The sequence below is a fragment of the Arachis ipaensis genome, chromosome B10, assembly GCF_000816755.2.
Source record: "Arachis ipaensis cultivar K30076 chromosome B10, Araip1.1, whole genome shotgun sequence".
NCBI classification, from domain to species: Eukaryota; Viridiplantae; Streptophyta; class Magnoliopsida; order Fabales; family Fabaceae; genus Arachis; species Arachis ipaensis.
Genome location: NC_029794.2, coordinates 132,083,229 through 132,096,215, shown reverse-complemented (window position 1 = coordinate 132,096,215; position 12,987 = coordinate 132,083,229). Strand labels below are relative to the sequence as shown.

General features: G+C 34.2%; 1 long non-coding RNA gene across 1 annotated transcript; it reads right to left on the bottom strand.

Annotated features, from left to right (window-relative positions):
- LOC107622176 lies at positions 4,493–4,838 on the bottom strand. The gene is made up of 2 exons (XR_001616112.2): positions 4,612–4,838; positions 4,493–4,541 (listed from the first exon to the last, which is right to left on the bottom strand). It is a non-coding gene; the product is annotated as an uncharacterized LOC107622176 (long non-coding RNA).

Genomic DNA, 12,987 nt, shown 5'->3' with positions numbered 1-12,987 from the left:
CATCGAAAAAGTAAAAATTGTTTGTGTGTAGCTCCAAATCCCATACCATTGGATCTTTGCCACCACCTATTAAGTTTTCTCAGTTTTCTTGTAGGGGAATTTTGGGGTGTACATAAATCGGGTGAAACTAGATTTGTTCTGACTTAGATCTGACTCGAAATATATATAAAGTATATTTTTTATATTATAACCTGATCCTAAATCTGATGAAATCTAAATATTTTCGGGTCATAATTATATCGGGTCTAAATCGGGTGAAAATCGGATCTTTAAAATTTTAACAATAATTTATAAAGAAACTTATTTATGATACACTTATTTATAAAGAAAAAATTTGTTTTTGAGATTGATATCCATATTTGAATTTGAATTTGTCCATAAATTCTAATTTGATGCTTCTTTGATCTATTTTCTAATTTAATAAGTGTAATTAAAAATAAAGTAATAAATTTATAATTAATATATATAATATTAAAATTAATTTAAAATATGTATATGTTTTTTAGTTCTCTTAATATGTAAATGAGTCAGGTAAAGTCGGATTTATTTTGACCCGAACTTGATCCTAAAGGATGGTTGGATCTATGTTTAAGATCCGTGTCATCTTTAAATTCGATAAAATACATTAAATTAGCTCCTAAATATTTGAATCCGAACCGAATTTTGCAAACTGAACTGGATCATGTCTACCATAGGAGAATCCATAAAATTAACTTTTGAGAGGTTATGATAATGACAATATACTTAATTTAGTCTTTAAAAGTTAAGAGATAAACATCTCTATATCAACCTTTAAATATAAATAATATTTGATAAAATACGTCAAAATCTAAGTTGTAAAAATTAAGGTATTATTCTATTTCATATATAATACTTGTCAATATCAAAATTTAGTAGCACATTCATCATTTATTCTATATACAGATATTTAATACAACAAATTATGAATTTTAATAAAAATATAATAACGGAAAAGTTCTGCATACAAGTCATTAGGGCTTGTATGCTTTACAAGTTTATTAAACAATAAAACTAAAATATGCGCTGCTCCACATACGTTGATTACACGCGCTATATAAGATCCCGCGTATATCTAACTACCAAATTTAAAATATTTGTTTCCTTCTTCGTTTTCGTTATTTTGAGATTTGGTTGTTCTTCTTCTTGCGCGTCTTCCCTCCTTCTTCTCCATCGTTCTTTTCCTCTCCTTTTCTCACTGGTATGTTCTTCGTTTACGTTACCTTTTTCTCTCTCTGCAACTCGAGTTTCGTTTTCTATTTTGATTTGTTGTTTTCTGAAATCAAAGTTTGAACTCGTTTTGAAGATAATGGATCATTCAACCTCAGATTGTCAGCTGAATCCAGGCAAAGTGGATTATGAATTTGAATCTAACGAAGTTCCTGAGGTTTGATTTACATAGGATTAGTATGAATTTTCTTTCAGTAATTTGTATAGCATTCTGTAGTTGAAAAATTGCTGAACATTGACTGTGAAACTAACACATTAACATGAATCTGTCGATTCAATGTATTAGTTGTGATTAATTACCTGGAATTTATAGCAGACGCTCGGGTGTAGATCAGGTCTTTTTTGGGTGTATTTTTGCTAGAAGTGTGGGTGTATCTATACTTTACTGGTTTTTTGTTATTTTAATTGAGTTGTTGTTGTTCAGGTGTATTATATCAGACATGATTGGGTGTGTTTTTAGTTTTTGACATGGTGTATTCTGCAGCCTGTGTATTTACAGTTTATGGCTTTAAAGGTCATTGTGTAGTTGAGTTGTTGCGGTTCGGGTGTATCATATTAGGCATGATTGGGTGTATTTGAATCATATCTACGGGTGTATTCACAGTTTCTGACACGGTGTATTGTGCAGCCTCTCTCGGTTGTTGATGACGAGCTTGTTCCGAAGGTTGGAATGACCTTTACCACCTTTGAAGATGCTGGAAAATTTTACAGGAACTACGCCAAGGCTGCAGGTTTCTCTACAAGAGTTCGGTGCACAAATAGGAAGGGAAACGAGATTAAGAATCAACTGATTACATGTAGCAGAGAGGGAAAATAGAAATCTAAAATATCTCCGACCGAGAAGACNTCCGAATTTCTTTTTTGAGCTCGAACTCGAGGAGGATCAATCGATTAAGCTGGCTTTTTGGGCCGATGCAAGAAGCAGAGCCGCCTTTGAGTATTTCAGAGACGTCATTTCATTCGACACCACCTACAATACAAACAGGTAACAAACTGTCCCTGTTTATGATGCTAAATTAATTTATTTTTATGAATCCGCAGCAGAGGTGTATATTGGCTGTTTCATTGGGTGAATACGAAGCATTTGTTGGGGTGTAACTAATGATTTTGCATTCTGGACCATGGTCATTTGTTTCAGGTATAATTTGGTCTGTGGTTCTTTTGTCGGGGTGAATCACCACGGTCAGTCAACACTTCTCGGATGCTCTTTGATGAAGAACGAAGAAATTGAATCATTCAAATGGTTATTTCAATGCTGGCTTCGTTGCATGGGAGGAAACACTCCGAAAGGGTTTCTCACCGATCAGTGCGCATCAATGAAAAGGGCTTTAGAGGCCTGTATGCCAACAACAGTTCACCGTTGGTGTATTTGGCACATCATGAAGAAGATTCCAAGCAAATTAAACGGGTACAAGGGACATGCCGATATCGAACAAGAAATGAGCCAAGTTGTTTGGAACTCTCATAGCAAAGACTCATTCGATAGGAATTGGAACGATTTTCTGCTGAATTTTGGTCTTGCGGACAAAAAGTGGCTTTCAGGTAATGTCTTTTTAAAATCTGCAGCAGAGGTGTATATTGCATGTTCTTTCAGGTGTATTTACAGTCTGTGTTTGGGTGTATTATGCAGATCTGTACGAAGACCGTCACATATGGGTTCCTATCTATCTGGATCACCACTGCTGGGCAGGGATGAGAAGCACACAAAGGAGCGAGAGTATGCATTCATTTTTTAACAAGTATATCACTCGGAACAGCTCGCTTATTCAGTTCGTCAAACAATACGATAATTGCCTCGGAAGCAGGGAGCAAGCAGAGAGAGAATTAGATGCTGCAGATTTTCATACGGTCATACCGTGTGCAACCAAATCCTCCATTGAAGCTCAGTTTCAAGATGCGTACACTCATGCAAAGTTTAGGGAAGTCCAAGCGCAATTCAGAGGAAAGGCGAATTGCATCACCAGATTAAGGAATTCCGCTCTAGGCTATTCAGTATACGAAGTCGGAGAACAAGTTTCCAACTCAATATTCAACAAGTTCGTGGTAAATTACGACTCAGTTGCAGCCGAGGTAAAATGCCAATGCTTATTATTCGAGTCGAGAGGGATACTGTGCCGTCACGCACTAAGCGTGTTAAGCTTCGAACAAGCAAGCCAAGTGTCACCTAGATACATACTGGAACGATGGAGCAAGAAGGTAAAGAGGCGACCCACAGGTTCAAAGTTGGAGAAACAGATTGCAAATGCCACAAAGAAGAAGAAGACGAAAGTTTTAAGCGAGGTAAAAGTAATGTTCCTTAAATTTGTGGCGATTGAGTTTATTTTTCTCGTTAATAGTTTAGCTAATGTGTGAGTGTTATATTAAGATAAACCTGTTTGATGCTGCATCAGCGGTGCATTCAATTTCCAGCCAATATCAAGGACACGTTATGAATTATCAGTTCAGGGTACCAGCAGCGGGGGATAACTCTTTGGGTGTATAGTTTTATAGAATATAGGTGTAAAAGCACTGTTCTTTTGGGTGTATTTTTGTTAATTCACAATTTAGATATAGACACATATATAGATACATATAGAACAAAAGCTGTAAAAATTCGCAGGTTATGGGTGTATATTTGATTTGATGTTTTTCTTCATATTTTAGTACATGTAATTCATACATTTTGAATACAGCACATACAGTTTGGGTGTATATTTTATGTAATCTTGGGTGTATTATTAGACTTGCGTTGGGTGTAACAGTTTATAATTTGCGTTTATATATGCCTTGATTTTTTTCTTCATATTTTATCACCTGTAATACAGCTTTTGAATACAGCACAGACAGTTTAACAGCACAGATAGTTTAACTATGGAAAAAAATATACATGGAATAGAAGTTGTTGATAAATGGCAAATATTTACATCATTTGTTCAATTTACAAACTACCCAACAGTTGGATTACGCAGTTTCTATATCAGCAGAATTTATCTGACAAAACGGACTCAATAATACAGAGGATGGCTTCGACAGCCTTATAGCACTACTCTCTCTAATTGCCCGATCTCTCTGTTTATTCATCTCACTGAATAGTATCCGGAAAGCATACTCCACTCTATAGTGGTCCACCTCCTCCTACAATTAAAAAGTATATTATGTTTAAACAGCAATATTAATTCAGTAAAGTAATACAGAGTTATATAGTTCTAAAGACAGTTACCTATTTCCAATTATCCCATTTATACTTCCCCTTTTTAATGTTTTCCGGCTCAATTAACTCAAGCCACTTCATAACGTAGATAGCGCAGTCATAGCTAAAAACGAAGAAAATAGATTACAAATCTCATTTAGGAAAGTTTAATGTTCAGAGTCACAAATTTATACCTTGTTTTTTGGCCTGATATTTTAACATATGATGCTTTAATTTCCTTCTCCTTCTCATCTTTCTGCAGAGGTTCCCCGCCGGCATATGCTCTCAATCTTGAAAATACATATCCCTTAAATACCAAAACAAATCATTAATACACCCGAATGAATGCACAAGATACACCCAACTGAATGGACAACATACACCCAACACAACTAACGAAATAGACTTATCTATTAAAGTAAAGAAGACAGAGACAACTTACAGTGAATTTATTAATCTGCTTTCTCTCTTCGCTTGGAGCTTTTTTGTGTAGCGGGTCAAGTATATGACATTTCCACTTCGTTGTATTTATCATCCATAACCACCAATGTCCCGAGTGGCAAACAGGTGCAAAAATCTGAAGGATTGCCACATTTCAACAGTGCGTTATTTTATTTGGCATATAAGTAAATAAGCGTACTAACAAATTTAGCAAACGAAAACTTACATAAGGATGCGAAGTTAATTTTTTTCTATCTATGAAGGGAATAAAACTCGGGTAGTCTTCCACCCTGAATTCCTTATTCGTTTTCGGTGATATGAATTCCCCGTTTGGGTGATCCGAAAGTGCCATGCTCTGCAAGAATTGCGAAACAAGAAATGAGATACTGAAAATACACAACTTACACCCAATCGAACGTAAGAAATACACCGAATTCAATACAGAAAATACACCCAAAGTTCGTAGAAGTAACACTTACCACAATATCGGGAGGGGAGACAGTATATTTGTTCTTGAAACCTCTTTTCATTTTTCTGGTTGAGGATGAGGCAGATGGCAGATACAATCTAGAAATATATGCCGAAATCAATTTTACATTAATAAACATTGCAGTTGACTTTGGTGTAAAAACATTAATGTTATTCTAATATTACCTGAGATTCTATATCACTTTTTGCCTGGAGGGATGCAAGGTGCATTCTCATCAGAATGTATTCATGTTGGGCAACGAGAGTGCACATCTCCTCATACTCGTTAGTATTGCCATCTGCGTCTTCCTTCAGTCTCGTCCCCCAGATGTAGCACTTTTGTTTCATATCATCCGTAATCTGATTTATTGCCCCAGGAGTTTCAAACTTCGCAGAACTTTCTCCCCCAGTCCCCCTCTGAATTTGTGGACTTTTGTTTTTTCCCTTCGCCGCACTGCTTGCTATTTTTTGAACCAAATCGTCCAATTGTTCTAGCAAATTTGCAGCTTCAGGAGATTTTGCCCTTTCTGTCTCCTGCGTTGATGCCCCCTCCTGGCTTGAATCAGTCAATCCAAGGCTGAATGATGGCACCCCTGGATCTGTTTTAGGAACATAGGTTGCTGTCCGTGCCATCATCAACAGGGCAGCAGCGTCTTCTGCGGCTGGATGACTGCATCATCATGTATAAGAATAAGAATAAGAATAAGAATATACGGATGATAAGCAAAGATTGATTTTAGTCTGATGAACTTACATTTTAGTTGGAGCTGGGGGAATTGTGGGTGTGGTCTCTTGAAGTTGTTTGGGGGTTTCAGGAGTGCTGCACAGTTACACAAAATTAATCATGGCGTAAAAAAAAACTATTCAGGAACAATATACACCCAAACTGTTGCAAATATACACCCAAACGCTAAACAAATATACACCCAAAACTATTTCTTACGTTTCTTTAGTCCCTTCAATCTGTAGCATAGGGGTTGGTTCAAAGTCTGTCTTAGGTGTTTCTTGAAGTTCCGGCACAGTGGATGTTTGGGACGCCGGCACAAAAACTTGAATCGGGACTCTAAACAAGAAGAAAAATGAAAGGTTAACAACGCCTTTGAAAATAATAAGGTTATAAGGTTGAAATATTCTTGAAAAACTCACATTGCAAGCGCATCCGACGGTGTCTGTTCCCTCACAACCATCATATTCGAATCAGCCGGCTCACTGGCTGACTGTTGAATCGGACTCAACCTAAAATACACCCAAAGAAAGTAAAAAAATACACCCGATCAATTCAAAAAGAAGACAGGCTTTGTTTTTTGAGAACTTACATACTTGCAGTTTTTGCTTTTTTTTCCTGCCTTTTTTTTCTTGAATAAAATAATAAAGGGCTTTTTTTTCTAAAAAAAATATATATACAGAATTAGAAGTAGAAGGTAATAGAAGAACAAAAGTAACGGTTATTTGAAAGAGAAATTACATGCTCTGTGACGGCTGGTTTACACTACTCTGTTCTGTGCGTCCTTGAGAGGAAGGATCATCACTTCCCAAGTTCACAGCCGGTATTCTAAACAGATTTCATGTTATTCACACAAAATATAATACAGGTATAAAATAGACCCAAATGAATGCACAAGATACAACCAACCGAATGGACAATATACACGCAACACAACAAACGAAATATCCCAACTTAATAAACAACATACACCCAACTTGATCCACACAATACACCCAAATGGTTCCACAAAATACACCCCAATCATGATAACAAGATTTTATTAAATAAAGCTTCTTACGTTTCAGAGGAGACATAGCGACCTTCTGTCGATCGCATGTCTGCTTGGTTCTCCCTGCGAAACAAGAAACAATTATTAGCAAACAAAACACACCAAAATCTGAAATAGACACCCCAGCAAGACATACCCCTCTGCAGCAGTTTTTTCAACGTTTCCCCTTAGCCATTCTTCTAGATCATCACTTGATATTTCATATGTCTCACTACATTCATAAAAGAAGATGTTAACAAAAATAATTACGATGATAGAGGGTAATATAGCTTACGAGGTACTGTACCCATCAAAGTATTGATCTTTTTCAGGAGATGAATGCTCAACAACAACTTCTTTCTTTTTGGGTTGTGTTCTGGGTGGAAAAAAGAGAGTACCAATCAGAAATAAAAAATTAATTTTATCACAGAATATTATCCAAAGAAGTGCTTACTTTTTTGGTGATGTTTTTGTCTTTTTCTTTTTCTTTTTCTTCTCCACCGGTGATGATTCTTTGCTCCTATAAGTTAATAATAGACACTTCAGTTAATACACGAAATTGTTATAATGAAGCAAAAAGAAAGGAGTAATAATTTCAGGACATTACTCATCACTTGATTCAGATTTAGATTCTAAATCAGAATCGGACCTCTCTTGACTCTTCTTTCTTTTTCTGGAGTCCATTCTGGAAGGCAAACAATCATTATTTAGAACATCCCAACTGAATGGACAATATACACCCAACGCAGCAAACGAAATACACCCAACTTAATAAACTACATACACCCAACTTGATCAACAAAATACACCCAAATGGTTCCACAAAATACACTCAACTCGAAAAAGAAATTACACCCAAGTATGGTACTTACTTTTTCCCCTTTTTGCTGGGGTATTTTCTTGTTGAATCCTCTGAGTCTTCTTGAGTCTCAGACTCAGAGGTAGAACTGTCACTGTCAGTAGTTGTTTCTTCCTCCGAAGACAATGTTGAACTTGCCTTCCTTTTTTTTTGTTTTCTTGATTTCTTGTTTTTTTTTCTGTTTTCTTTATTTTTTTATTTTCTCTCTTGTTTACGCCATGTTTACAATCCCCTGAAACATCAGATAATTTATTTAGCAGCATTCAGATAAATAAATATACACCCAACATATTATGTTCAACTTACCAAAATTTCCTCTGTTTCTGCATTCATTCTTTCGACCAACTGCTCCTTACTCCAGTTGGCAATCCATGGTTTTGGTGGTCTTTCAGCCCTCTTCTTGCCTTTGTTTTTTGAAAGATGAAAGTATATTATCATCAGGGCAAAGAGGCAGCCATCAATTGCCTTCTTCTTTTTCTCCTTGTAGTCTGTGATGCCCTTGACGATGAAGGTCAAAACATGGCCCCCCAGTTTCGCTCCGAGATGCCGTCCATATGAAAAATTGGGGCCAGGTGCACAGGCGAGATTTTGTTTATCGTTGTTGGCAAAAGGAACGCCATCTGTATATAGAGGATGAAAATCCTCTTGAACATGAGGCGTTCCTCTTCGTTACCAACGCCGATATCCATCATCTCATCGGTAAGACTTTTGAGGGTCTTACCCTGGAATCTTCTAAAAATTATTTTGTCATCCTCAGAAAGTTTCTTATACTCGACTTTCTGAGGAAACAGATTTCCTACAAAAAGGAAAACAACAAAGTATCAAAGTCGGTTCAAATAAACCCAAGCATCAACGTTAAATACACCCAAGCATCAACTTAATATACACCTATAATTTTGAGCTAGTTACCTGTTGCATTGATGCTAAGCGCATGACCTATTTTTTTTGGGGTTATTTTGAAAGAACCATATCCTGTTTCCAGTTTGTTCTCCCCAAGTTTGAAGTTGTTTGCCAGCTCCCTTAACAGTTGGTGATGCACCCTTAGTGGTGGGATGTGCATCAACCCACCGAATCCTAGATCCCTCACAATCACCTTCTTCTCCTCAGTCATGTTTCTGAATTTATCACTTAGGAGATGTGTGGCACACTTAAGGTCTTTTGTTTGGTTTCTTGCTACCATTTTCTTTGAAATAAAAAATACACCCAAAGACATCAGTACGATACACCTATATATATGAGTCAGATACACCCATTGATAACAGTAAGATACACCCATAGATATGATTCAGATACACTCATTGATAACAGTGAGATACACCCATAGATATGATTCAGATAAATCCATATATATCAGTCAGGTATCACTCAAACATGCTTCAATATCAAATTAATTGAGATATCAGTAAGATACACGCATATATGAGTCAGATACACCCATTAATAACAGTAAGATACACCCATATGTAAGAATCAGATACACCCATTGATAACAGTGAGATACTCCCATAGATATGATTCAGATATAGTATCCATATATATCAGTCAGATATCACTCAAACATGCTTCAATATCAAGCCACATTACAAGGTCAAGCAGTATACACCCCCCAATCTACGGAATAAACCCCAAACATCAGTTACCAGAAGATCTAGAACAACAAGAATAACAGGATAACTTAGAACAACAACGTAGAAGAACAGTGTAACAAAGAAGCAAGAATAACAGTAAACCCTAGAACAACGACGTAGAAGGAAAGTAAAACTAGTTTGTAATATGGAAAATATACAGGAATCTTAATGAACTTACGTTGAGTATTGTTGCTTTGTTTTCTCTTCAGATTCTTGATGGAGAGTTTGATGGTGTTTTGACGGAGGTTTCGAACAATGACTTGTATATTTTGAACTTTGATTTTCGCTCGAAAATGGAAGGGTTTCCTTGTTTTTGAAGCGCTTTGAGAAGTGGAAGAAGTGGAAGAAGTGGAAGAGTTTGCCATATGTAACCGTTTGAGTGTTGAGTGCGTGAAGGTGACGCTCCATGTAATCTCTCTTGATGCGCGTGACTTGTATTTGGGCTGGGCCAACTTGTAAGCTTGTAAGCTTGTATGTGTAGCAGGCTCAATATAATAAATAACGGATGAAATATTATTTTGTGCCACATTTTGGCATATTTTGTTACGAAAATATTTGGTAACCAAAGAAAATCAGTAAAAAATAACTATAACTTGTCTTATTTAGTATTCATTAATTGTTGCGATAATTAATTAATGCTAAATAAGACAAATTCTGACTTTTTTTTTTCTACCTACCATTACCCATTTTGTTACCAATAACAACCATATATACTAGTCAGTTTCTTTCATTACCTAGCCTATTTTGTATAGAGAAGAAAACTATACTTTTTGTTCTAGGTATTACTATATGTTATCACTACATCACAATAATATAGAATAAATTTAAGAAAGATGGTTTTATAAATTATATCACACCAAAAGTTTTAAATTTCTTATAATTAATTATTCCTTTTTATTTTCCTTTCAATGTATAATCCAGCGATCAGCGTCCAAGTTTAATTATTAACAATATAAAATTTGATTAACCTAACTTGACCCCATTAAAATCCCACAATTATAAAAGAAATAAGAATCTCCCAAATGATGTTTTTTCTTCCAATTCTAGTACTTGACCTCCAAATACTTAGTACATTTTATATGAACAATTTATTTTTAATAATGACATATTTCTCTTTAAGTGGAAGATATGGACCAAGTCATATGCAAAGAATTTGTTTATGTAATTAGCTAGGCCATCACAAGTGGTAATTTAAAATTCAGTGTCTGTAGGAGGAGTTGAAATTTTGCTAAGTGAGATAGATTCATGAACCTGTAACAACTTACTTTTAATTATGAATTTATGCTAGGTCGTCATTATATCATGTGAGAATTTCTACAATTAATTAAAACTGATTTAGTATTGTTAAGCATTTAAATATCTGTATAAACATTTAAAATGGCAATGTATATTCTCTTAACATGTGTGATTACCAACTAATCAATATCTTAATTTTATCATCACGATGCGGAACATCATTTTTATATGGGACCTTATTAAGACCTGACAAAGATTAAGAAATTAGAAATGACATTGGGGTTTGGATTTTTCTCAAAAGAAAAAAAAAATGTTTTTTTTTTTTAAAGTTGTTATGGATCAAGACAATATATAAAATTGATCTTTTTAAATATATATAAATTATAATTTATTGATATAGAATTATAGGATATGTTCCTGTTATTTGAACCAACTCGTAAGCTCGAACCAGTTTTGAATTTTTGGTGAGCTGAGCTTGAGTTTAAAAAATAGACTCAATTGTTAATGAGTCGAGCCGTGAGTCAAGCGCAATTTTTGTGAGACGAGCTTGAACTTGATCTAACTCAACTCGGCTCACTTCCCGTCTTAAATGTACATTAATTTATTTATGGTGAGATTTTTTGGTCGTAATTATATATTTTGGGTATTTTCTTATTTAGGTCCAGTTTGGATAAACAGTTTAATTAAGTTTATTTTGAAAAAATAGCTTAAATAATAACTACTTATATTAAAAGTAGTTTATAAATAAGTTATTTTGTATTTGGTTTTTTAGTTTTAAAAATACTATTTTAAAAAAAATGTGATAAAAAGCTTTTTATTATAAGAGAAATTTTTTTAACTTTTTTATAAACACTTAAATAATTTCTTAGAAAACGACAATTTAATTTTAAAAATTATATCAAACATTAATGCTACTATTTTTCATAAATCAAAAATTAAAAAAAAAATTTTAAAGCTTTTCAAACACATCGTGTGACTTTATATTTTTCTCTTTTTAAAAGTCAAGCAGTTTATATATCTATATAAAAGATGACAAGTTTAATTAAGCATTTAATTAAGTGTGGAGAATGAAACTTCGTGTTAACGAAAAATTAAATCAAACATATTTCCTTCCTCAAATTACAAATTTCAAACAATCTGCATGATATATTAGTTGTTTTATAACTATAACATTGTAATCTACTCAAATAATATATCAACGTTGTAAAATTGGTCCTTTTATCGCTGAGAATGGAGGAAAAAGCATCAATATATATCCATCTAATTATAAATTTTAATTCGCCAGCAAAATTAACACACACTTTATCGTCCTATCACACTTGTGCAAAAACAGTAGCTGCTATTTTAATGCACTCAATGAAACTTAGCCACTAAAGCCTTCCAAATATTTTAAAATTAAGACTATTTAAAAGTAACACTACTAATCGATTTAGGTGAGTTTAGTAGTTCATTTACTAATTTATTTAAATAATTGTTAAAAAAAACCAGGAGTTTCCATTTTCTGATTTCTTTTTTCATTCAAAAACCAGTGCCCGTGGACCCTCTGCTCCACGATATGTGGCGATTCGACCGCACCCCTGACATCTTTGCGTGCTCCCACGCGCCTCCTTTGTTCTCATCTGCATGCACCTGACACGATAATTTTTTACTGACACTTTTACCCTCTCTTTCACGAGCAAATATTCCATAATTTATGTCCTACTGACACCGAAATTCTACCTGGCTTGCCATGCATCACTCAATTATTCCAACAATTTTCATAGAAATATTATTTGTATTATATATATAAAAATAAACTTAACTTATAAAAAAGATTGAAAGTAATTTAGACTCATAAGACCTAATTAATGTGATATAAGATAAGAACTCACATACAAAATTTTTATTTAAAATTAATAATAAAAAATATTAAATAATAATTTAATCAAATTTATAAAATCATCTAAAATTTGAACTTCAGACGTGAATTTTTAGTGATATAATGTCTCATAATTCAGACAATTTGAGAGTGGAGACGCGCTATAACGAAGAGTGGGATTTGTTCCCCCAACAAAAATGGAAGAAAACGAAGTCGTTAAGCTTCGCTTATTAGGACTAGAAAAGTAGAAAGTGATTCCAAATCCAACATGTTGAATATCTTTTTAAAAAAAATTACAAAATAAAAATATGTTGATTAGTAATAAA